The following is a 25,838-nucleotide window of genomic DNA, read 5'->3' on the forward strand; positions in this document are numbered from 1 at the left end:
CCTCTCTCTCTCTCTATGCATCACTCTCTTTGTATCTGTCTCTCTCTTTCTGCTTCTCCCTCTCTCTGCTTCTCTTTCTCGCTCTGCCTCCCTCTCCCTCTTTCTCTCTCTCTGCCTCTGTTTCTCCCTCTCTCTGCTTTCTCTCTCTCGCTCTCTCTCTCCCTCCTCCTCTCCCTCTCTCTCTGCTTCTCTTTCTCTCTCTCCCCTCTCCCTCTCAGCCTCCCTTTCTCTCCCTTCTTGCCCCCCCCCCTCTCTCTCTCTGTCTGTGCATCTCTCTTTGCCTCTGTTTCTCTCTCTCTCTCTATCAGAAAACATGGCAAGTATTTATTTATTTTTGGTATATAATGGAAACGGGGCTTCAATACACATTACTGAAGAGCAAAACGCAGGTAATTCCTATATTTCTGACTAGTTTTAACATCGCCAATCACACTTAACAAACCAACCAAATAAAAAAAACAAAAAAACAAATTGACAAAAACAACAAAAAAACACGAGAGAATGATTTTGAAACCAGTCCAAAACCTGCAAACTCAAATCTAAACTGTACTACTCAAACTAGGATTCATATTCTGATTTAAAAAACGAAGAATGCGCTGGTCGTAATGTGAGGAGGAGGAGGAGAGGAAGAAGAGGGGAGGGGTTGTTTTTGAGGAGGAAGAGAAAGGGCGTAGCAGGTGGCGAGGCAGTGAAGAGATATAAATGGTGTTATGAGAATCCGCAGCCTCTAATATGGGCCGAGCTACAGTGTAATTAGCTGCTGTAGCCTGTGGTGCACGGGGTTTATGTGCACAGTTAAGTGTCTCTACTGGAGACATGCTTTTTCTTAAGGGCGAAACGTTTTAGACTTCACTATATCCCTCCTGCATTATGTACGCAATTCTTTCTCTCTCGTCTTCTCATCCTACAAAACGACATATTTGTGGGACTCCCGATGTTTCAGTCTGCACTCTCCAAAATAACTTTATAAACAACCAGGTCACTGTAATTTTAAGGGTCAAGATATTGGAAATCTGGTGTAATTATATATTAGAATAGTTTCATTTTACTTATACTTATCATACAGTACCATAGAGTTAGCCTGGAGTTGTATTAGTTTACAGCTGTGGATGGGGTTCAGACGCTGATTTAGTCGTCCTGGTTTGGAGCTAAAATAAAAAATACTATATGGTGCATACACTGATACAAAAACAAAGTGATATAATAACAATAATAGTAGTGGATTTTTCAGTCTGCAGTCTCCAAAATAACTGACACCCACTGTAATTTTAAAGGTCAAAACATTTGAAATCTGGTGTATTTATATATTAGAATAGTTTCATTTTTGACAACTATATAATGTTTAAATAAAAGCAAACAGTTCATGGAGTTAACATGTTTTTTCTTAATTTACAGCTGGTAATCCTGGTATGAGAACAGGTTCAGAAATTGGTTTAGTCCTGGTTTGGACCTGGTGTGGATCTGGTTTGGAACTGGATTGGAACTACTTTGGACCTGCTTTGGACCTGGTTTGGCCCTGGTTTGAACTTGGTTTGAACCTGGTTTGGACCTGGTTTAGACCTGGTTTGGACCTGGTTTGGACCTGGTTTGGACCTGGTTTGGACCTGACTTGGACTTAGTTTGGACCTGGTTTGGTCCTGGTTTGGATCTGGTTTGGACCTGGTTTGAAACTGGTTTAGACCTGATTTGGACCTGGTTTGGACTTAGTTTGGACCTGGTTTGAACCTGGTTTGGTCCTGGTTTGGACCTGGTTTGGAACTAGTTTGGACCTGGTTTGGACCTGGTTTAGACCTGATTTGGACCTGGTTTGGACTTAGTTTGGACCTGGTTTGGTACCTGGTTTGGTCCTGGTTTGGACCTGGTTTGGAACCTAGTTTGGACCTGGTTTGGACTTAATTTGGACCTGGTTTAGACCTGATTTGGATCCTGGTTTGGACTTAGTTTGGACCTGGTTTGGTCCTGGTTTGGATCTGGTTTGGACCTGGTTTGAACCTGATTTGGACCTGGTTTGGACTTAATTTGGACCTGGTTTTGTCCTGGTTTGGATCTGGTTTGGGCCTGGTTTGAACCTGGTTTGAACCTGGTTTGGACCTGGTGTGGACTTGGTTTGGACTTAGTTTGGACCTGGTTTTGTCCTGGTTTGGATCTGGTTTGGACCTGGTTTGAACCTGGTTTGGGCCTGGTTTGGACCTGGTTTGGACCTGATTTGGACCTGGTTTGGACCTGGTTTGGACTTAATTTGGACCTGGTTTTGTCCTGGTTTGGATCTGGTTTGGACCTGGTTTGAAACTGGTTTAGACCTGATTTGGACCTGGTTTGGACTTAGTTTGGACCTGGTTTGAACCTGGTTTGGTCCTGGTTTGGACCTGGTTTGGAACTAGTTTGGACCTGGTTTGGACCTGGTTTAGACCTGATTTGGACCTGGTTTGGACTTAGTTTGGACCTGGTTTGGTCCTGGTTTGGATCTGGTTTGGACCTGGTTTGAACCTGGTTTGGACCTGGTTTGGACCTGGTTTGGACCTGATTTGGACCTGGTTTGGTCCTGGTTTGGATCTGGTTTGGACCTGGTTTGAACCTGATTTGGACCTGGTTTGGACTTAATTTGGACCTGGTTTTGTCCTGGTTTGGATCTGGTTTGGACCTGGTTTGAACCTGGTTTGGGCCTGGTTTGGACCTGGTTTGGACCTGGTTTGGACCTGATTTGGACCTGGTTTGCACTTAATTTGGACCTGGTTTTGTCCTGGTTTGGATCTGGTTTGGGCCTGGTTTGAACCTGGTTTGAACCTGGTTTGAACCTGGTTTGGACCTGGTGTGGACTTGGTTTGGACTTAGTTTGGACCTGGTGTGGACATGGTATACATCTAAAAAACACTATATGGCACGTACATTGACACAAAACAATGGGATGAAATAGTAACAAAAACAGTAGTACTTTTCCGATTCTATAATGAAGTAAAATCATGATCCCAGACGAGGGACAAGAGCCAGTGCCCCATGTTTTCCTCCTGGTATTACATTGTACTCAACCATAAAATATCCACAAGTTAATTTCCTGAATACAATTTCTATTACTGACCACATAGAACTCAGTATATTACAGCTAAATCAGCATTTCAACAATACTCATGTGCGCGGATCCCCATCTGTATCTCATATTGTCATCCCAAACTGTGGTTATGTCATCTGAAACCCAGCAATTTCTTATTACTTTAAATGTTCGGTAAGCCCCAGACCTCTACTAGATTCTGAAGCATCTATTTGTGTCACCCACTTAACTCGTCCTTCTATCCGGTTTCACATCGCTCTATCTGCACCTCCACAGATCTGCTCGTCTTTCATCTCACCCGCTCCTCAGCATTTGTTTTCTGTCAAGATTGTGAAGAACATCACGACCCTCAAGGCAGCGTCAGTCTGGAGCAGTTTATGCAGTGAGGAGGTGTGAGACTGACACCTGCTGGTCTAAACACTCATTACACCTGAATGGATTTTTAATTCAATACCATAATTTTTTTTTTTTCCTTTAGTATCAAGTGCTAAAATGTGCTACACGCTAATATGACGAGCAAAACAATGCTCAAAACACACTTCTAATGAACATAATTAGACAATGCACAAGTTAGATGCACAAATTAAAAGGGCAGTGTCACTTTTCTGGTGGAGATTTGATTGCTTTGCCTGGAATTATCCACAGTATGGCATTAAACTTCTCAATCTCCATGAAAACAGTAACAATGCATATTTTTCTGGGTATTTTTGAGAAATAAAAACATTGTGGTTGATTGTTGAACATTGATGTTGTTGGAAAAAAAAAGTTCAAATATGTTTTTCAATACGGAGTACTGCAAGGATCCATGATAGGACCATTATTGTTTTATGTATATTAATGATCTCATTTATGTTACTAAATCAACTGTGCCTCTTTTGTTTGCAGATGATACCAATCTGTTAATCTCTCATAAATATCTGACCACTCTTACAGAAAAAAAAAGGAAAAAAAGATGATGCTGTTTGATGCTGATGATATGGTTGTTGTTGTTTTTTGTTTGTTTTTTTATATATACATTTCTGTATTTATGTAGTGAAAAATAAATACAATACTATTTACAAAAACACCCATAATTAAATCTGACCAAAAAGAATACATATATCACACTATTGTATTTCTTTTTCTCTTTTTTTTTTTTTTTTGGTTTAAATATATAAACTTTGGTATTTATTTTGCAAATAATGCAGTGCAATTAATAAAATACTAAATACAAAAACACCCATAGTTAAATCTGACTACTTAAAAAAAAAAAAAAAAAAAAAATTTAAATCACGCAATTGTATTTCTTTTTTTTCTTTCTTATATGTGTATATATATATATATATATATATATATATATATATATATATATATATATATATATATATATATATATATATATATATATATATATATAAACTTCAGTATTTATTTCACGAAAAATTTATAAAATACTAAATACATATACACCCATAATTAAATAAATGCTAGATAGATAAGCTTAATGCCATGGAACATTCCAGGTAACTCATGGCCATACGCATACCAGAAAAGTTACATAATGCATCACATTTATACTAGTGAATAAGACCTTGATCTTACAAATCTGCACATTGATAATCTGTCGTGTCGTCTGCTGCGTCAAACATAAAGAAAACACGACTGAACTGTTAGCGTGTTAGCTTTACATGAAAACTAAAACATTTTAAACGGCAGTATGAAAGTTGAGTTGGAGACGGTGTGCTTGTGTATGGATGTGAAAGGGCCAGAGCTGCACATAAAGGCAGGTATGACTCATTTCAGCAGTGGGAGGTAGAAATAGAGAAGAGGAAGGACAGAGAGAGGAAGAAGGGGAGCAAAAGTGCATGTGTTTCAGGGTACACTGTTCCCACGCAGCGATCTGATTATCCAAATGTCACGTAAATAGTTAAACCTAATTGTGTTCACACCTGTGCAGGTTTTGACGAGGAAAAAAGGGCAAACTAAAGTGGCAAAGATAAAAAATATGAAAGCCTTTGACACAGATATATTTAAGGTCACTAACAGCTTCGTCAGACACAAAAGTAAAGCCGCGTAGACCAAAGCGTCATGGGAGAGTCACATGTTTTTTTGGCACAAGCAACAGATCAAGTGTTTTGTAAATAGACGAAGACACAGTGTAGAAGTCTGATTTTTGTGCTTTTAATATACACTTAACTTCAGCTTTAAAGAGTTATTTTAAACGTCATTGTACTTTGTTTTCCAAATACAACAGTTAGATCTGGTTATAGGGTTGTCAAAATGATACAGATACTAATCAATCAATTGAGCAGGTATCGACACAACAAAAGTCACATTCACAGGACAGAAATGAACCTTTCCTGAAGCTTTAGAATGATCTTTAGCTGTATGTGGCCCAAAAGTCACTGACACTTTTAAATCTTCAGTCGCTCCTATAATTCTTAAGTTTTACTCACCAAATTTTAGCCTTCGATAAACTGAACCTTCCGAGATTTTTGTCAATATATATGGTTATAATTGTTCACTTACACTTGAACTTAAACTCGGGGAAGTAAAAATGTTCAGTTTGTCCCTGAACAGCCTGATCCAACACACTTTACGTCACATTTAAAACATTTCCGGGCTTATTTGATCCTTGATATTATGTTTAAAGTCGTTTATTAAGTCGTCTGAGGTTTATTCCCAAACACCTTTTCTTTAAGATCGTCCCACAGGAAGAAATCAGGACTAGTCAGGTCTGTGGAGATCACATACTGCCCCCTGTCTTTGAAAATCACTTATTATTCCTTTAATGTCATTTACGCTCGGGGCATCTCTGGTATTAAACGCAGTATTTGACTCATGTGACTCAAAGTCCCACTGTACAATGAGGGTTCATTCCTCGGTGCTGGATTTGCTCAGATTAATGTGGGAAGGGTCGTTCTAAACGCTCTGGAAAAGTAAAAGAAAAATATTCAGAAACAAAAGAGTTATGAATTTTTTTCAACTGTCAGTGACTTTTGGGCCACTTAGACGAGTACACGCCCCTAGACCACTATGAACCTACTGGACACTGAGAGATCACACAGATATAAGGCCCTACATGTGAAAAGAAAGCAAATTACTACCATTTAATGTTGAAAATCACATTCTATTGACTAAAGAAAGAGTGTTTGTATCAGTATTGTGTATCAAGTCCATTCCTTAGCGTAAAAATCAAGTTTGAAATGTTCATATCGTGACACTAACTGGGTCTGTACTCTGATTATTCGAGTTATCTGATTTTTACTGACTATGTAAATATTCCCCAGTGTCAGATGAGAGAATCGATTTGATGGAAAAAATGCAACGCCTGAACAGGAAGGAAAAAACTGCATGTGAGAGAAAGGGAAAAAGAGAGAGGAGAGGGGCTGGGATGAGGGGGGAAAGGAACTGCTCATTCCAGTGTTTGGCAGCATTCCAGGCTGTCTGGCTCTGATTCCGATGTTTTTGGACTTACCTACAAACTGCGAGGACCCCTAGAGGTGGCTTTTCGCTGCCTGATGTGGACCTTTTGAAAAATCATTCACAGAGGCACCACCCAATCCTGGAAAAAGGGAAGAGAAAAGCAACAAGCATGTGTCATTCTAGCTTCCTCGTCAAATACTGAGCATATTTGGATGTGGTATTTCGAGCAGATTCTATACTTTATGTGACATACCAAAGGAAATCGCCCAAAGTTTGAATTTAAAGTGGAGCGCAAGAAAGATTTTTGTTCAAATGTGTCTTTTAAATGTCAAAATGCAGATACTTTGGTTTAATTCATGGGTAATGTATCTGTAATTACTGGACATTACAGTATTAAAGACAAAAACTGGTTCAAAGTTCTACATTTGTTTTAATATATTTGTTTTAAAATAGCCTTAGATATAAAAAGTAGAGAGCAGGTCAGATTTGAATGGTAAAATGTACCTTTTAACTGTCAAAGTGCAGATGTTTTATCCTAATGTAAGGTTAAAATCTCTGTAATTACTGGGCATTAAAGTATTAATGACAAAAATGAGCTCAAAATTCTACTTCTTTTTTAGTATATTTGTTTTAAAATAGCCTTAAAAACAAAAAAGTAGAAGGCAGGACAGATTTGAATGGTAAAATTTACCTTTTAACTGTCAAAGAGCAGATGTTTTAACCTAATTTAAGGTTAAAATCTCCAATTGCTGGGCATTACAGTATTAATTAATGAGAAAAACTTGTTCAAAGTTCTATATCTGTTTTAGTATATTTGTTTTAAAATAGGCTTAAAAACAAAAGGTAGAGGGCAGGTCAGATTTGAATGATAAAATTTAGCTTTTAAGTGCAGATGTTTAACCTAATTTAAGATTAAATTCTCTGTAATTACTGGGCATTACTTGTGTTAATTACAAACTTTTTAGTGTCCAAAAAAACCCTATATAAGTTTGATGTATTATTTTTTTATTTATTTGTATTATTTTATTTATTTATTTATTTTATTATTATTATTATTACGTTTTTGTTTTTTTTGTTTTTTGTATTATTAAAAACTGCCACAAAGTTCTGCGTCTTTTTTCTTGACTTTATTCTTTCACAACATCCCTTTAAAGTGGTAGCATTACTCATACACACATTGTCAGATAAAACCATACATACGTCACACAGTACATTTTCAGACCTAATCCCAAACATATAATGACACGGTTCAACATTTGCGTGGTCTCCGTTTGGACATTTCCTTCATTAACAGTGAATCCCCCCCGTGGAGCATCTATAGGCCCCTTTTCCCTCCGTCTAAAATCATGACATCACTCTCCAAAGTAAAGATCACAGCTTATATATATGTGCAGACTACATCACTCTACATCCACGGGAGCAAAAAAAAAAAAAAAAAACCTCATGTGGGCTCAATTTGTTTCGTTATATAAGCAGCAAATTGGTGAAACTGGATGATTTCTCCGTCGGGTGGGAGATGATGCGGGACTGGAAGCGTTTGTACTTGGACAATAGGTTATCAAAGACCCAAAAGACCCCTCCCCGTGATTCATTTAAAGGCAGAACGTGGCTGCCGGAGGTTACACAACACGTCAGCTGAGTCCTGCCCATGATTAAAGATTAATCACATGGATATTACAAATGAAATGTGTGTATATGACTCGCACTGGCATATGACTACGTGGTTATGTAACTCAAAACTTGTATATTATTAACTAACCACTTATTTATTCTTATTTTATCACTATAATATTCACATCTCATGCACTGTCTTTTAATGATGGTGTTAAATGCCCCCCATTTACCTTCTCCAACCAAAAATTCAGGGGCGGTGCCAGACATTTTTGGTTGGAGGAGGTAAACTGGGGGCTAAGTTCTTCAACGTGGGGGCCTTATATGACTCCAAACCTCCACCTGCACCTCTAACCACGTTTGCGTCGCTGTTTTAAACCAGTTTATACAAAGTCCGCCCTTGTAGTTACTTGTAAAACCTGATATGGATTTTATTTTTTCATTGTTTTATTGCTTTACTGTCACGTTTTGTAAACTCATGGTCGTCATTTTGAACGTTCTATTCGACACTGAATGTGCTATAAAATGGGGGAAAACTTTTTGGGAGATTTATGAAGTAGCATTGTCGATTCTAGAGGAATGAAAGAAAAATTTAAATCTGAGGAAAAAGTTGGAGTGAAGACGTTTCGCTGCTTCTGTACTGCTGGATACTGCCTCATATCTGTCTGAAAAGAGGAGCGAACGACACTGAAACTAATTTGTCTTTTACTCTGGATCATACCTGGACGACTGAGGGATTACGCAGATGTTCCAGGGGGGATAAGTGCCCCCTCGAGCCCCCTTCCTGGCGCCGCCCCTGGTTCTTTTGTACAACTGAACAACTGAGAAAAAGTAATTTCACGTGTATATGAAGTCTGTCAAAGTCCATCCATCCATTTTTTTCTGCTTCTCCAGGGCGAGGTCAAGGGGGCAGCTGTCTAAGCAGAGACTCCCAGACTTCCCTCACCCCAGACATGTCCTCCAGCTCCTCCGGCGGGACCCCAAGTCATTCCCAGTGCAGCCCAGAGACATAGTCCCTTGTCAAAATCTAATATGGGATCGATAAAGGTAAATATTTATCAGTTTTACATCAGTTAAGTGTCAGTTTATGGAAAAAAAATACGAGAAAATAAGTACAGAAATACACGAAGTAGCTCTGAGTTTAAAATATCTCTACTCATGTCATGTTTCTGCAGATTAAACACTGGTTAAACAAAGTAAAGGTGTTGTTGTTCAATGTGTCTAATCCTATTTATTGTGCAATTTGGACAAGTTTGGCCCTTGTAATAGTACAGTTTCTAGGTAACAGAAGTGGAAATACCTCTGTGTATCACGGCTGCCCATGTCCAACCATAAAACTAGGTAATATTTTAAAATATAATCATGTTCTTCAACTATATTTGAGTGAAAAAGTACCGCAACCTGCCATGTGCACTTGAAAATATATTATTAGAAGTGAAAATCCAATGCAATAAAACGATCTTATATGGAAAAGAAAGCCAAAATATAGGATACTTCTAGAGGAGTTATAAAGGAGAAAGTTTTGTTAATATTTAGGATGCAATAGGAGAAGTCCCAGGTGCATCCAAATTCAACGTTATGTGAAGGAAAGTACAAACTGTTATGACTCAGACGCAGGGTATGTGAACTGTGACAAATGGAAAAGCAGATCAACTCTTTCTGACGCTTCATTCCTGGTTTTTAGTGCCAGTTTAGTTCTGCTGGAGACTTTGTTTGGTCCTGTTCAGTACCAGTTTAGTCCATGTTTAGTCCCAGTTTTATGTAGTGTGTGTGCAAATGTGGATAAGTCTAAGCCAGGGTGCGTTCAGCTGAGCCCGTTTCAGTCGTGATGTAGACTTGGTTTGTTCCAGTTCTAGTCATTGTTTAGTTCTAGTCCAGTTCGGGTTTCGTTTTGGGTTTAGTCCATGTTTAGACCGAGTTTTTATGTGGTGTGCAAGTGAATGTAGGCCAGCTTTAATCTGCTCTGGATTCTACAAAAGACAAAATACATCACGGCACAGAAATAATCACACTGTTTTTGAGCATGACGTTAGCTTATTTATTTTATTTTATCTTGTAATAGTCAGAATCTTTAAGGCACTTTGAGTTACCTTTTATGAAACTGTATTTGCCTTGCCGTTCTGAAAAACAAACTTGAGATAGTTGTTGTTGTCTGACAGAAAACATCTGCTTTAAATGAAGGAACAAAAGTCTTCTCGCCTCTTCCACGCTGCACTTCTTCTGTCACTGTAGCCGCTCACCCTGCCCGGCCGCTCCAGTGTCTGTATTTAATCAAGCCTTAGCCCTATCTCTCCCTCCCCGCTCCCTCCATTCCCTCTCTGACCTTACAAGGAGAGGCAACAGGGTTGATGTCATTGAATGAAGAATGCTGCAAGAATCTAGAGAGAGAGAACAGGGGGAGGAGGGTCTGCCCCAACCATTTGTGAACACACACCTAACAGAGGGAGAGAGAGAAAGAGGGAGGGAGGGAGAGAGAAAAGGTGCTGTTTACAGTGCAATATACAGCCAAACGAGAAAGAACTTGTTTGGAAGAGTGGTGTCATTCCTTTCGGAGACCTGGAGGAGGATCTGGAAAAGAGAAGTTAAAACACTCTTACTCAGAACACAGTTGGGAGACAAGAACAAAAACTAAAAAAAGAGGAAATTCTAACCAACAGCTGTTTCAACAAGGTAAGTGTTTCTGTTGCCATAATGGGAGGAGGCTAATTGAGTATTGTGCAGGACATAGTGGTCCAAGTCTCAGTTTACCTAATAAGGTAAAGCCAACACTCCAAACCCGGTAAGGATCCACACACCGCCTGGAACGCACCGCTTTACACACTTATCCAAATGCGTAATAAAAGCAATAAAAGCCTTGGAAATACAAAGGTGCTGTATTAAATAGACTGTCGTACCTCGTTGTGTTGCAATCTACATGAGTAAAACGCAGAAATACGTAAAACTCGAGCGTAACCCTGCGCCGATGTCAGTCTGATAAGATTTGGGCAATGCGGAAACAGGAAGTGCGGCTGAAGCGAACTTTTCAGGCATCACAGCGAGAGGAGAGGAGAAGCCGGGGCTGCTGCAGTGGCATCCGGGTAAGAAACCGACGTGACAATCTTTAAAAACGTGTGCTTTTGTGGAGTTTCATTCAAGGCTGAAGCGTGCGTTTGTGACGTTGGCCGCTTTTTACGCACGGCCGGGTTGATATTACGCACGGGGCTTCAGCTCCACAGCCGGGGAAGTAGCATCTGCAGACGTGTTGTATCGTTTTCTCACCGCTTTATTTGTATTATATCGATGTCAGTCTTATGTGGGATCATGTTTTGTCGCTAAATCTCTAAATACATCCACCGCAGAGTCGCTATTGGTCGCAAACGTGAGTATTTACCATCAGGAGGATCATTGCTATCGGCTAACAGGCACCATAACGCAGCTGTGATTTGATGCACGACCTCCCTGTTTCAATTTTCTCCCATTAAATTCAGTCTAATCACTATTTCTGATTAAGCAAACGCAATGTCATGTTGCCTTGGCCTTCATTTGTCTGTTTAATCTTATCAATGGGTTTCTATGATGGGTGGAGCTCTGTGGAATTCAAGGAAATCCTATTTTTTTACGCAATAGTCCTGTTTGTCATCCAACATGGGTGAAAATAAGGTTTGAATTGGGTTGTTTGTGCTAATCCTGGTGGCACTGGGTTTGTGTAATCTCTGCAAAATGGTTCATGTGCTAATAATGTTTATGCAAATCATCTGTTTCCAGCTTCTTGAAATAGGTCACATTAGGCCACACGGTGCAATGTGTAGCTTCCTTTTACACAGGTGACATTTTGAGGACTCGACACGATGTAGTACTGCGTTTTTGAACTGGTAATTGCTATGACAACAGCGCTAATTCCTCATCATTCCGAACCCTGTGGATATGAGGCTGTCGTGCCAGTTTTATGACAGAATTCACTGTTGTTTTCAAAAGAACAGCATGCGGGCGCCGTGGCTGTGTACTGACCTGTAAGATCGGACTGAAAAGAGTTGTTTGTCCCACAGCAGTGACCCCCGGCCCAGACAGACAGGCTTTCCGAGAAATGGGGTGTGCTATTAACCTCGGAACAATAGAGATTTTCATCAGGAACACAGTGATACAATGACACAGACCAAACAGACAAACTGCACATCGTCTGGGTTTCGAGTTCTGTATCGTTCTGAAAAAATACCCTAAAATAAAAGCATTTTGGAGGTTTATTGCGCAGAAAAACATGCATCTTTACAGTCAAACCTGCTCTTATTTGACCTGAAGTAGCACCACCTGCTCATCTCCACACCTGTTACTTGTTTGGTTATAACATTTCACTGTATCTGCTTGGAGAATGTTCCGGAGTACGGTTTTAAACTTCACATTTCCACTGAATCACGCGGCGGGTTTGCCAAAATATTTCGGTTAATTACTCCATATTTGTGCTTTTTGTAAATCGTGACAGCGGCGGAGTGAGTGGTTAAACTGTCGCCCACGAAACTCCAAAGTTGGCGGTTTGATTTCTGTTTCGTTCCGCGCTCGCTGTCGTCGTGTTCTTGGGCAAAACACTTCACTCACTCACACTTAAGATGAGTAGTGTGTGTGGAATTAGCGGCTTGTAGTCTCCACGTTTCTGCCCTAAAGCGGCTGTACTAACCTGTCATTATGCTATTTATTTCACAAGAAGTATGCAGCGTAAATCCGAGATACTATAATTGTTCTTTTATTGATGTGCTTTTGTGGTTAAAGGTACATTACTTGCTTGTCTTTCTATATGAAAATGTCATTGTCTTGCCTGAAATGTTCCACAAAATGGCGTTAAACTTATCCATCTCCCTAGAGCACGACCAGGACAAGTTATACAGTGGTCCCTCGTTTATTGCAGCGGTTACGTTCTAAAAATAACCCGCAATAGTTGAAATCCGCGAAGTATCAGCTTAATTTTGTACAATTATTCTCTATGTTTTTGTCTGTAAAACCCCTCACCACACACTTTATACACTTTTCTCACACAGGCGTTAACATTTTCTCACATTTCTCTCTTGTTTAAACTCTCTCAAAGTTCAAACCTTCGTAGGCGCCTTTGTCGGTGCAGAACGTTTCATCGACATTGTGGGTTTTGTCGGGGAGGAAACAAATCGCAAACGTACAGCACTTCAGAGTCACACTGCGATCCAACGTTTATGTAAATTTGTCTGAACACATTCTGTACTGGACAGGAGACACAGCACGGAGGAGACTGATGGACAATGGTCTACAGTCCAACAGCCAATCAGGACGCAGAACACAATGCACGTAAAAAAAAAAACATGTAAAATTCCATGAAACAGCGAGACCACGAAAGGTGAATCACGTTATAGCGAGGGACAACTTTAGTGTATTTTCGAGCAATAAAAATACCTGCAGTAAACTATGCTAGATGGAGGAAAAGACGAAAGCAATAACATGAGAATGAGAAAAGCGTATGGTAAACTCTCCACCAGAAAAGCTCCATAATGATCCTTTAATTACACATCAGGTAAACTAATTCACAAAGGCAGGATTGTGTGCTTCTAATTCTTATAGCGCGGTGTCTTATCCAAACAAAGGCGTTATTTACAGAGCCAAATGAGTCACCGCACTTGCACATCCCCTCATGACCTTTTAAAGGATGCAGCTTTGTATTTTGTTAAATTTACTTCCTGTTATAACCACAGGCAAAACACTGATGCTGAGTTTTAGACGCTTCTGTTATAACGGCACAGCTCAAACCGAAAAAGACCCATAGAGACAAACCACACGTAAATATCGCGATAGAAGTGTCCCAAAAAATGTAAAAACTAGTATCGAAACTTGATAAAAAAAAATAATTTATAACAGTACTTTACCTTTTCTGATTCATTCTAATGTCTAAGATTTTGAAATTTTATCACTAATTCCACACAAAATGGAAAAAAACTCAATGTTCCAAGACGGAAAATTAATTTGAACAGTTTTTGAATTGAAAAAAAGTCTTTAAAATTTTATTTAACCCAGATTCCAAGTCATTTTCCGAGTGAATCTTGCTAATGGAGTGAATAAACCCCTGACCCATTTGGCTCTTGAACCATAATGATGAATAAATGATCCATCAGTCTGTCCCATTAATAAAGCATTAATATGGTGGACCCACGTTGTTTAAATTTCTGCCCCAAAGTCTAAAATCGAGCTGTGCAGTGAATTAATCCATAACAACTCGTCCATTACTAATTATAATGACGACTTTTTCTGCTTGTACAATCATTTAAAGGTCCGCTATTACACAAAACGGACTCTTGTGAGCTTTAAGATGTGTTATAATGCTGTTATCTCATCAAAAACAGACCTGGAGTTGTGCTTTGTTTCATTTTATTATTAGTCTGTCTTCATTTCCAAACTTAAAACTCTCTGTTCCACCTTGTGATGTCATCAAGTGGCAGTTTTCAAGTTAACAGCTCCATTTTTGCCTTTAGTTCAGTACAGATTGGCAATTCCACAGCTGAAATGATCCAAAAGATTCTAGAAATGAAAGTGTGTAGTTTAAAAACACAGTGGAGCACTTCCTGTATCACATGATGACATCACAAGGTGGAACGGCGTGTTTTCCATTTGAGAGAAGAACTAAAAAAAGGCCTAAATACGCAGGGTTTGTGTGTTACTGCTTCGCCTGAAATGTCCCGCTGTTCGGCTTTAAACATATCTATCTCCAGGTGACGCTCAAGTTAAGTTACAGGTCGGATCTGCGGAGAGGCGATCCCGCTCACAGATAGAATACATGCCTTTCTAGGTATTTCTTCTTTAGCAACAAATTCGAGTAAACTGAGGTGAATAAACGCAACGTGGATTAATTTAATGCCATACTGTGGAACATTCAGACGAGCAGGACGTGATGATGAGGAACCTCTCGGCAGAAATGTTACGCAGTGCCGCTTTAAGTAAAATAATTAAAATGAGGATTGTGCATGTAGACATCTCCAGTTTGGTCTTATCCATGAGAAAATGTGTATAATAACGCCATACTGCGGAACCTTCCAGGCAAAGCGGTTATATTTGCACGGAGACAAGCCGGTGACGGACCCCTCGCCGCAAAAATTACACATTTGAAATAACGTGGAAGTGATATCCTGCGATCCGTCCGTAAAACTCTGATGTGAACGGCTCCGGTCTGGTCCTCGTCATGTGAAAACTTGTATAAATCTGATTTGAGTAAAGCGCGCAGCAAAGGGATGATGTCATGGAGGTGCGCTGCCAAAAGTGGTGCTCGGATCAGGGCCTCCGCGGCGAGGGATCGGGTTACGTCGTGATGGTGGGTTAAAGTGCGAGAGGGGGAGAGCGGAGAGAGGAGAGGGTGGTCTTAACTTTACCCCTCCGTTGGGACAGTTTGGGGGAACAGATGGGGCAAAGTATTTTCACTGTTGAATTATTGAGGAGAGATGACGTAGATACACAACGCTAATGGAAACATACATCACACAAAATACACCTTTTTAGACGGATGAGGAGCTGTTAGGAACCCAGGAGAGGCTAAAAGTAGTACAATAATTACTTTTACTATATATAGACTGTTTGAAGTCGCTGTGTCGTTGTGGAAAACATCACAACTGTCACTGTAATTACTGTATCGACTTTAGTATATAAAAGGAATAATACTTTTTCGGGTCAATATTTATCGTGCGGACCATAGACTAAATATAAATGGATGTCAACAGTCTATAATGGGACTTTTTGTTTGTGCAAGTCGTGAACTTTTTGGTATTTTTCCGTTCTGTGATTAGATTTGAGCTGTAGACGGTTGAATAAATGACTTTTTTTGCCTCATTATACACTGCCTGACCCCCCAAAAAAAGTCGCCAAACTCTTAAAAAAAAGGTCACAAACGCTAATATTTGGTTGTGGCATTGTTTCGATTTCGCCTCTACAACGTCACCAGATTTATTTCCATCCAGTGTTGCATTAGTTTTCCACCTGTTGCATTGATGATGGTCGAGTCTGACGCTGCAGCTTCTCCAGCACATCCCAAAGATTCTCAATGGGGTTAAGGTCTGGACTCTGTGGTGGACGATCCATGTGTGAAAATGATGTCTCTGTCTCTCTCTCTCTGCTTCTCTTTCTCTCAGCCTCCCTCCCTCTCTCTCTCTCTCCCTCTCTGCTTCTATTTCTCTCTCCCTCCTTCCCTCTCCCTCTTTCTCTCTCTTTCTGTGCATCTCTCTCTCTCTGTCTCTCCCTCTCTCTGTCTCTCTCTTTCTGCTTCTCCCTCTCTCTGCTTCTCTTTCTCTCTCTGCCGCCCTCTCTGCTTCTCCCTCTCTGATTCTATTTCTCTCCCTGTCTCTCTCTCTGTGCATCTCTCTCTTTGTCTCTGTCTCTCTCTTTCTGCTTCTCTTTCTTGCTCTCCCTCCCTCTCCCTCTTTCTCTCTGTGCATGTCTCTCTCTGCCTCTGTTTCTCCCTCTCTCACTCTCTCTCCCTACCCCTCTCCCTCTCTCTGCTTCTCTTTCTCTCTCCCTTCTCCCTCTCAGCCTCCCTTTCTCTCCCTTCTTGCCCCCCCTCTCTCTCTGTGCATCTCTCTCTGCCTCTGTTTCTGTCTCCCTGCTTTCTCTCTCTCTGTCTCTCTCTTTGTGCATCTCTCTCTGCCTCTGTTTCTCCGTCTCTCTCCCCCTCTCCCTCTCTCTCTGCTTCTCTTTCTCTCTCCCCTCTCCCTCTCAGCCTCCCTTTCTCTCCCTTCTTGCCCCTCTCTCTCTCTGTCTCTCTCTGTCTCATGCTCCTGTCTCTCTCTTTCACAATTTGAGCCTGATGAATCCTGGCATTGTCATCTTGGAATCTGCCCAAAAATCCACTGATGGAATAACCTGGTCATTCAGTATATTCAGGTGTCAGCTGACCTCATTCTGCTGAACCTAGAGCGGAACAACTGCAGGAGACTCGGATCTATTTGCTTAGTTAAATCCAGGTGGCGACTTTTTTTGGCCAGGCGCTGTAGATAAACTACTAAAGTGTCTCATTCTACTATTTACTTATTGCAGCTCATGTTTTTTGTATCAGTATCGTCGTTTATCGTCTGTCTTGGCCTGACCGGTTCATCGCACTTCAAAATTTCTAATCATGACAGGCCTAAGAAATTATAAAAGTATTATAATTAGGGCTGCTTATATATATACAGTAAATATCGCAAAAATATCTATTGCAATATTGGCTGACGCGATAATCGATATGACAAGAAAATAAATAAACGTAACACAGAAAGTTCTACCTTTAGACTTTGGCTTGTCTTGGTTTTGTCTTAAGTTTTTATTTTGACCCAATTTGACAAGGAAATGGAAACGTGTATTTTTAGTTTTAAATTAATGGAACTTATCATGCCAAAAAGTATTTCCAAATATCGCAATACGGTCGTTATCGCGATACAAACCATTGTTACCGAATTAATTTTCAAATGTTATTCTCATATCGTGCTGCCCCAACTATAAAGTCGAATTTATGACACAATAAATGCCACTATAAAACAAAGTACTTCAATAAAAAGTATTAGTATAATGAGGATTTAATACATGACAGTTAAACGTTTGGACACACCCGCTCATTCAGTGTTTTTTATTTGTTTTTTTATTGCTTTTTATGTTTTATACATACACAAGACATCAAATATATTAATTATTTGAGCCCGACTTGCTCCACCGTTCAGTAGAGCACAAAAAATAACAAAAAATGTGCATTAAAAATATATATATCTGTGCTTTGTGTGTGCGTTTTTGTGCGTTATTGTAATTTTAAATATTTATTACTATTTTAATCCATCAGATACACAAAACTAAAACCGCAAACACAAAATAAAACAAACAAAAACCACGAGAGTTCAAAGGAAAACAATCCGCCCTTTGTTGAACCGTGTTGTATTATAGTTATCAAGATTTAAACTGGTCACCCTCCCGTTCCCAGACAAACGCTTGACCCATTACTGACCTGATGCACTCAGGTCTTTTCTCAGTACAGAACATTTTGCTTTTCCCTAAACGAGTGACTCTCATGGATGTTCGGATGCGCGGTGTATTGTTACGATTACGCAAACACTCAATAAATCCATATCTTTTCCATTTGGACGCAGCCGCTTAAAATGAGAAGGGAAACAGTAGAAGAAGCAAATGGATTTTCTCCGGAGAACTACAGGCATTTTGTCTTGTCAGAACTTGAAGCGTTGCCCATGTCCCAACCGAAATGGAATGAAGGTTAGATACTTGCAAAAGAGCTGTGTCACTCTTTACTCAAAAGTATTAACAGAGCGAGAAGAAAACGTCTCCGTAAACTGGAGCGAACTGGACGCCGTCGCAACTGTTCTGGCTAATGTGGAATATAAATTACTGAACCAGGACTGAACCAGGACTGAACCAGGACTAAACTAGAACTGAACCAGGACTAAACCTAGGACTGAACCAGGACTAAACCTAGGACTGAACCAGGACTAAACCAGGACTAAACCAGGACTGAACCAGGACTAAACCTAGGACTGAACCAGGACTGAACCAGGACTGAACCAGGACTAAACCTAGGACTGACCAGGACTAAACCAGGACTAAACCAGGACTGAACTAGAACTAAACCTAGGACTGAACCAGGACTAAACCTAGGACTGAACCAGGACTAAACCAGGACTAAACCAGGACTGAACCAGGACTGAACCAGGACTGAACCAGGACTGAACCAGGACTAAACTAGAACTGAACCAGGACTAAACCTAGGACTGAACCAGGACTAAACTAGAACTGAACTAGGACTGAACCAGAACTGAACTAGGACTAAACCTAGGACTGAACTAGGACTAAACCTAGGACTAAACCTAGGACTGAACTAGGACTGAACTAGGACTAAACTAGGACTAAACTAGGACTAAACTAGGACTAAACTAGGACTGAACCAAGACTGAACCAAGACTGAACCAAGACTGAACCAGGACTGAACCAGGACTGAACCAGGACTAAACTAGAACTGAACCAGGACTAAACTAGGACTAAACCTAGGACTGAACCAGGACTGAACCAGGACTAAACTAGAACTGAACTAGGACTGAACCAGGACTAAACCTAGGACTGAACCAGGACTAAACCTAGGACTAAACCTAGGACTGAACTAGGACTAAACTAGGACTAAACTAGGACTAAACTAGGACTAAACTAGGACTAAACTAGGACTAAACTAGGACTAAACTAGGACTAAACCTAGGACTAAACCTAGGACCAAACCAGGACCAAACCAGGATTAAATTCACCCTGAGACGTTTTGTGTTCATTTGTGTTGATTAATCACACTAACTGTTTCTTGATCTTTCTGGCTGGTTTTATGAACATTTAAAGCTGCACTGTGGAAGATTTATGATGAGGGTCATGGAATATAAAAATGCAAAATGTTTTATTCCTGGAAGCTTTAAAAAGACCAAAAGATGGACTGTACATAGATCGTCTGGTTATAAATTTCTGTTCTTCTTAATTTCTCCGCCACGGTCCAGAAACAAGCTTGATAATAAATGAGTTTAACACATATTGATTAAAAGTCATATGTAGTTGCCATGGAAACTCCTATTTGTTTTTATAAGAAAAAAAAGAGAAAATTGTGATTGATCGATTGATACGAAGATAAAAATTATGTCTTTTTACCACGCTCCCTTGTCCTATGTTGGACCATTTAGGGAGGGGTAATACATGGGTTCAAGAATCGGTATCGGCCATTGTGATACTGATTCTTCAATATCAGGAGCGGCTGGTATCGGTATCGCAGCTGGTATCGGTATCGCAGCTGGTATCGGTATCGCAGCTGGTATCGGTATCGCAGCTGGTGTCGGTATCGTTGTTTTTTTGAACAGACAAATGTGTAAAAATGGAAATAGAGTGTTATATGGCTGCATCGTACACAAAAATATAACAAAATGTGTGATAAATTTCGTACTTTTGAGCGCACCTGAATATAAGCCGCACCAGCAAAATTTAAAAGGGAATACATTTTGTACATGTATAAACCGCACTTGCAGGTTTTGTAACATGAGATATTTACACAGAAAGACGCTACAGAGGTTTTAATTTAAGACACTTTTTTTTTTTTCAAACTGTGCCTGAAAATCGGCACCAACATGACAGTAACACTGGATGAACATACCTGCAGGTTTAGAAAATAAAACAGGACATCTGCTTTTATTTCCTCTGAAAGTTTTTTTTGTATTTTTACATTGACTAAGTTCTTCCTGCTGCCGCCTCCAACGTCGCACCATCGGTTCATTGATGCCAAACTTACGTGCATTGGCTCTATTTAGTTCTTCTTTGAGGCCAAACTTACGTGCAGTGGCTCTATTTCCTTCTTTCATGTCCAGATCCTTTGCCTTTATCTTAAAACCTGCATCTTTTACATTTCTTTATGTGTTTTCCATGATGAGGCTGTGGCGTGATGTGTAAAATGACAGTTCAAAATCAAAACTCGTGTATTGTTCAGCGCTTAATCTTTCCCCACGTCTGTCTCACTTTTGCATTTACTGTTAGAGAGCGCCCCCCGGTGGCCGTTAGCCAATAAAAATCTATAAATTAGCTGCACCGTTGTATAAGCCGCAGGGTTCAAAGGAGAAAAAAGTAGGTAGTTTATCTTTACATAAGTGAATTGGATCGTTACTTTAACTTAAGCTAAATGTTCGGGCCTTGCTATGGATTTAAAAAGCAAAATATCAGTATCAGCAGGTTTTTTTTCTTGTTTTTTTTAATTGCACCTGCAGGCCAAGTATCAGATAACTGTATTGGCTCAAAAAATCCATACGGGCCCATCCCTAACACCCTCCCTGCACTATCCCAGGGCAATAAGTCAATAAAAAACACAGCCAAACAGATTCTCAATTATCTATCATCAAACATTAAAGAGCCATTACAAAACTTTTTTTTTTTCTTGACAGTTATTTGACTATCTGAATGCCATATTTTCAGTCAGCATGAAAGAGCTGTTGTGGAACAAAACTAATTTGTGCTGGTTGGGAAGGAACATGCCTCAGACCATTCTCGACTTTGCATCTCTTAAGTTGTAAATAACAGAAGGGCAGGGGGCGCTGTTGTGAGTGGAGGATCGTGCGGCGGCGTGCTTTGAGTCGAGGTCGCGTCCACGGCTCGTCTGTTTGGACTTAGTGAGGAATTTTGGTGGAGACTCTGAGGTTAGATCAACATTTGTCAAGGACCAAGTGTAATATTTGAGCTCCCTCTTTTCTGACGTGGGTCACTGAAAACGCTCCTGGTTCAACACGATTCAAACTTTATGTGAAAAATGAAATATATGTTGAAATGAGGGCGGGTTTAAAGTCGCATCAAAACTGGGACTAAACTCAGGCCAAAACCTAGAACTAAACCTGGACTAAAGACTCAGGATAACCCAGGACTAAAGCAGAACTAAACCAGTTCTCCACCAGTTCTCCATCAGGATTAAACTGGGCTTAAACCAGGACTAAACCAGGACTAAACCAGGACTAAACCAGGACTAAACCAGGATCGAACAAGGACTAAACTAGAACCAAACTAGGACTAAATCAGGACTAAACCAGGTCTAAACCAGGACCAAGCAAAGACTGAACCAGGACTGAACCAGGACTGAACCAGGACTGAACCAGGACTGAACCAGGACTGAACCAGGACTGAACCAGGACTGAACCAGGACTGAACCAGGACTGAACCAGGACTGAACCAGGATCGAACAAGGACTAAACTAGAACCAAACTAGGACTAAATCAGGACTAAAACAGGTCTAAATCAGGACTGAACCGGGACTGAACCGGGACTGAACCGGGACTAAACCAGGGCTAAACCAGGACCAAGCAAAGACTGAACCAGGACTGAACCAGGACTGAACCAGGACTGAACCAGGACTGAACCAGGACTGAACCAGGATCGAACAAGGACTAAACTAGAACCAAACTAGGACTAAATCAGGACTAAAACAGGTCTAAAACAGGTCTAAATCAGGACTGAACCGGGACTGAACCGGGACTGAACCGGGACTGAACCGGGACTGAACCGGGACTGAACCGGGACTAAACCAGGATCGAACAAGGACTAAACTAGAACCAAACTAGGACTAAATCAGGACTAAAACAGGTCTAAATCAGGACTGAACCGGGACTGAACCGGGACTGAACCGGGACTGAACCGGGACTGAACCGGGACTGAACCGGGACTAAACCAGGGCTAAACCAGGACCAAGCAAAGACTGAACCAGGACTGAACCAGGATCGAACAAGGACTAAACTAGAACCAAACTAGGACTAAATCAGGACTAAAACAGGTCTAAAACAGGTCTAAATCAGGACTGAACCGGGACTGAACCGGGACTGAACCGGGACTGAACCGGGACTGAACCGGGACTGAACCGGGACTGAACCGGGACTAAACCAGGGCTAAACCAGGACCAAGGAAAGACTAAACTAGGACTAAACCAGGACCAAGGAAAGACTAAACTAGGACCAAGGAAAGACTAAACTAGGACTAAACCAGAACCAAACCAGGACCAAACCAGGATTAAACCAGGATTAAACCAGGACTGAATTCACCCTGAGAAGTTTTGTGTTAATTTGTGTTATTTAATCACACTAACTGTTTCATGATCTTTCTGGCTGGTTTTAAGAACATTTAAAGCTGCACTGTGGAACATTTATGATGAGGGTCAGTCACTTGCTTGCCTCCATGAAGCTTTAGTTATTACTTTGTCTGGAATGTTCCACAGTAGACATTAAACATCTTTATCTTGCATTTATTACAGTTGTATTTAAGATCTTAAAAATACTCTGACTGGGCTCGCCTCTCCACAGATCTGCCCTGGAACTTGGCCTGGTGGCACTACCTGCTTGTCTTTAGAGATAAATTTAATGCTATGCTGTGGAACATTCCAGGCAAAGCAACAACATCTCCATGGATACGAGCACGTGGCAGATTCCTCCAGCGGAAAAGTTCCATGGAGCAGCTTTAATCCATTTTAATTCCTAAATATTTGTGTATTTTTTGCAGCGTAACCAGTGATTTAGATGCTTCCCTATAATTACACTAAATCGTTAGGGGAAAATGATTGTGCTTTGCTGTAATCGTCGCTGCAGCGTTTATGTGTTTTTCCATTTGTAACTTCATCATAAAAAAAACATTTACTGACAAAAAACTAATTCATTTTACTATTAAAATATAATTACAAATAAATTGACTCTTGTGAGCTTTTAGTCGTGCTGTTACCTCCTCAAAAACACACCTGGAATTGTGTTTTGTTTCACTTTATTATTAGTCAGTTACATCTCCTAACCTCAAAACGCTCTGTTCCACCTTGTGATGTCATCAAGTGGTAGTTTTCAAGTTAACAGCAAAGTTTTACCTTTTTCTTCAATAGTTTTGGGCAATTCCAGGTCTGAAATAATCCAAATGAAGGTGAATGGAGATTAAAAAGACATTGGAGCACTTCCTGTATTGCCACATGATGACATCACAAGGTGGAACGGATCGTTTTCAGTTTGAGCGAAGAACTCAGACTAAATACGCAGTTTTTTCCGTGTTAAACATGTGAATGAAACAAAACACAACTCCAGGTGTGTTTGTGACGATGAAACGACTTTATAACAGATAAAAAAACATCGTAACACGTTCACTTTAATTTAACTCAAAGTCTCGTTTATCTCGATGCATCACAGTGTTGCACAGTCAGTGTCTGGGAACAATTACGTGTTCTAAACTTAACTGCAGGGGACGTGTTTTGCTGATGCCTCACCACTAATTCACCGACAGAATACTTCGGACGCTTACGCCACCGAGGAATGCACGACCTTTGACCTCTGAGCTGAACAATAGAGGTGAATTTACAAACTGTGTTACCAGGAGCTGAGGGACGAAGACGAGTGGGTCACACTTGTCTTGGTCCTGGTTTTAGTCCTAATTTGGGTCCTAATGTGGATTTGGTCCTGTTCTAGTCCAGTTTTAGTCCTAATTTGGGTCCTAGTGTGGTTTTGGTCCTGGTCTAGTCCAGTTTTAGTCCTAATTTGGGTCCTAATGTGGATTTGGTCCAGGTTTAGTTCCAGTTTGGGTCCTAATGTGGATTTGGTCCTGTTCTAGTCCAGGGTTAGTTCCAGGTTTAGTCCCAGTTTGGGTCCTAATGTGGATTTGGTCCTGTTCTAGTCCAGCTTTAGTTTACTTTCGTCCCGGTTTTGATGTGGTGATTGTTAATTGCAGTTCATCTTGGTTCATGATTCACACTCATCTTTTGGTTTGGTCTTGATCCTGGTCCTGGTTTGTCCTCAGTTTATTCAGGATCTCGACCGGGTTTGTTTCAGGTTTAGTCCTTGTTTAGTTCAGGATTTACTCATAGTTTGATGTGGTGTGTGTGCTCCAGTGTGAACCATAGACTGTTTATATAAATGGATGTAGCTAACCTGCTAGCTGCCGCGTTACAAACAGGAAGCGATCATGTGCACACTTCAGGCTCCATCGACTCTGGCTTCAATTCACTTTCTATTGAAAAACCGTGGCTCCTCTCTCTGTACCTGCTGCTGTCAGACTCCTCATTTTGGTTTTAAATGTTCGTATTAACCCGCTCTACAGCCCGTCCTGGGGTTTTAATTTCGCTGTTGTGTCCATAAGAGTCAGTTTTCCCATTGAAAACATTGTATTTGCATAAAAAAGATCCATAAAAAAACATTGACGAACGTTGATCCTGACCATTTCTGTTGTCACGACAACACATTTTGAAGCACGATTATATTTCTTACGAAAAATATAATATTGAAACCAAAACATAAAACAAAAGTATCCAAAAAAAACAATTCTAACTGTACAAAATAGTAAAAAAAATATATGAAACTGCAGTAAATAAATAACAGAAGGCAGCACTGGGGAAGTTAATGTGTTTAATGAGTCATAAAAGTTAATAATTCACTTCAACAGCTCAAATCTCATCATAGAACAGAAAAAAACAGAATGTCCCACTAGTACAAAGAAAAAGTCGACAAATAATGATGTCTTGGTTGGATTTGTTCTGATTTTTTTTTAAATTTGTTTTATGGAATTCTATGGAGCAGAAAGGAAAAGTGTTTGAGTTGGAGTTTTGACACTGACTGGAGTTTAATCTTTCTTTTTACTCATTAAGATGCTGTTTAAGAACAATCCTGTTATATTAGATTTGGTTTGAAAACATTTTATGAGCTTTTGCTGGGACCACTGCCTCCAATCTCTTTCCTCCTCTACAGCCCTGAATAACAGTAGAATTGCAGGATTAATTCCAAAATCACATTTGGACAGACAATTAGCAAATCACAAAGGGTGTGGTGTTTGAAGTGGCATAATTTCCTCCGCAAACAACAAAATATCCTGTTTTATTGCATCAGTTTGTTCATATTTCAGTGTTTTTGTCAATTTCCTGTGTTTTAAAGGTCAAATATTATGCAAAATTGACTCTTTTGAGCTTGAAGTCATGTTATAATGCAGTTACGTTGTCAAAAACAGACCTGGAGTTGTGTTTTGCTTCACTTTATTATTAGTCTGTAACATCTCCAAAGCTCAAAATGCTCCGTTCCACCTAGTGATGTCATGAAGTGGTAGTTAACAGCTCCTTTTACCTTTTAATTCAGTAAAGATTGGAAATTCTATGGCTGAAATGATCCAAATGATTCTAGAAATGAAGGTGTGTGGAGTTTAAAAACATAGTGGAGCACTTCCTGTATCACCACATGATGACATCACAAGGTGGAAGAGAGTGGTAAATATGCAGCTTTTTCGTGTTAAACATGTGTGAATGAAACGAAACGCAACTCCAGGT

At 40.1% G+C, this 25,838-nt stretch overlaps 1 protein-coding gene across 3 annotated transcripts in view; it reads left to right on the forward strand.

Annotated features, from left to right (window-relative positions):
• zyx (zyxin) overlaps positions 1-25,838 on the forward strand; it is a 282,791-nt gene that overhangs the window by 242,061 nt on the left and 14,892 nt on the right. Inside the window, exon 3 of one of the 3 annotated variants that reach the window (XM_055228125.1) lies at positions 11,112-11,139. The gene's annotated coding sequence lies outside the window, so the exon portion shown is untranslated. Of the gene's footprint in view, positions 1-10,517; positions 10,733-11,037; positions 11,140-25,838 lie in introns of those variants that run through there. The other 2 variants (XM_033980933.2, XM_055228124.1) reach the window with 2 other exon arrangements.

This window comes from Periophthalmus magnuspinnatus, chromosome 16, assembly GCF_009829125.3.
Source record: "Periophthalmus magnuspinnatus isolate fPerMag1 chromosome 16, fPerMag1.2.pri, whole genome shotgun sequence".
In the NCBI taxonomy this organism is placed as follows: Eukaryota; Metazoa; Chordata; class Actinopteri; order Gobiiformes; family Gobiidae; genus Periophthalmus; species Periophthalmus magnuspinnatus.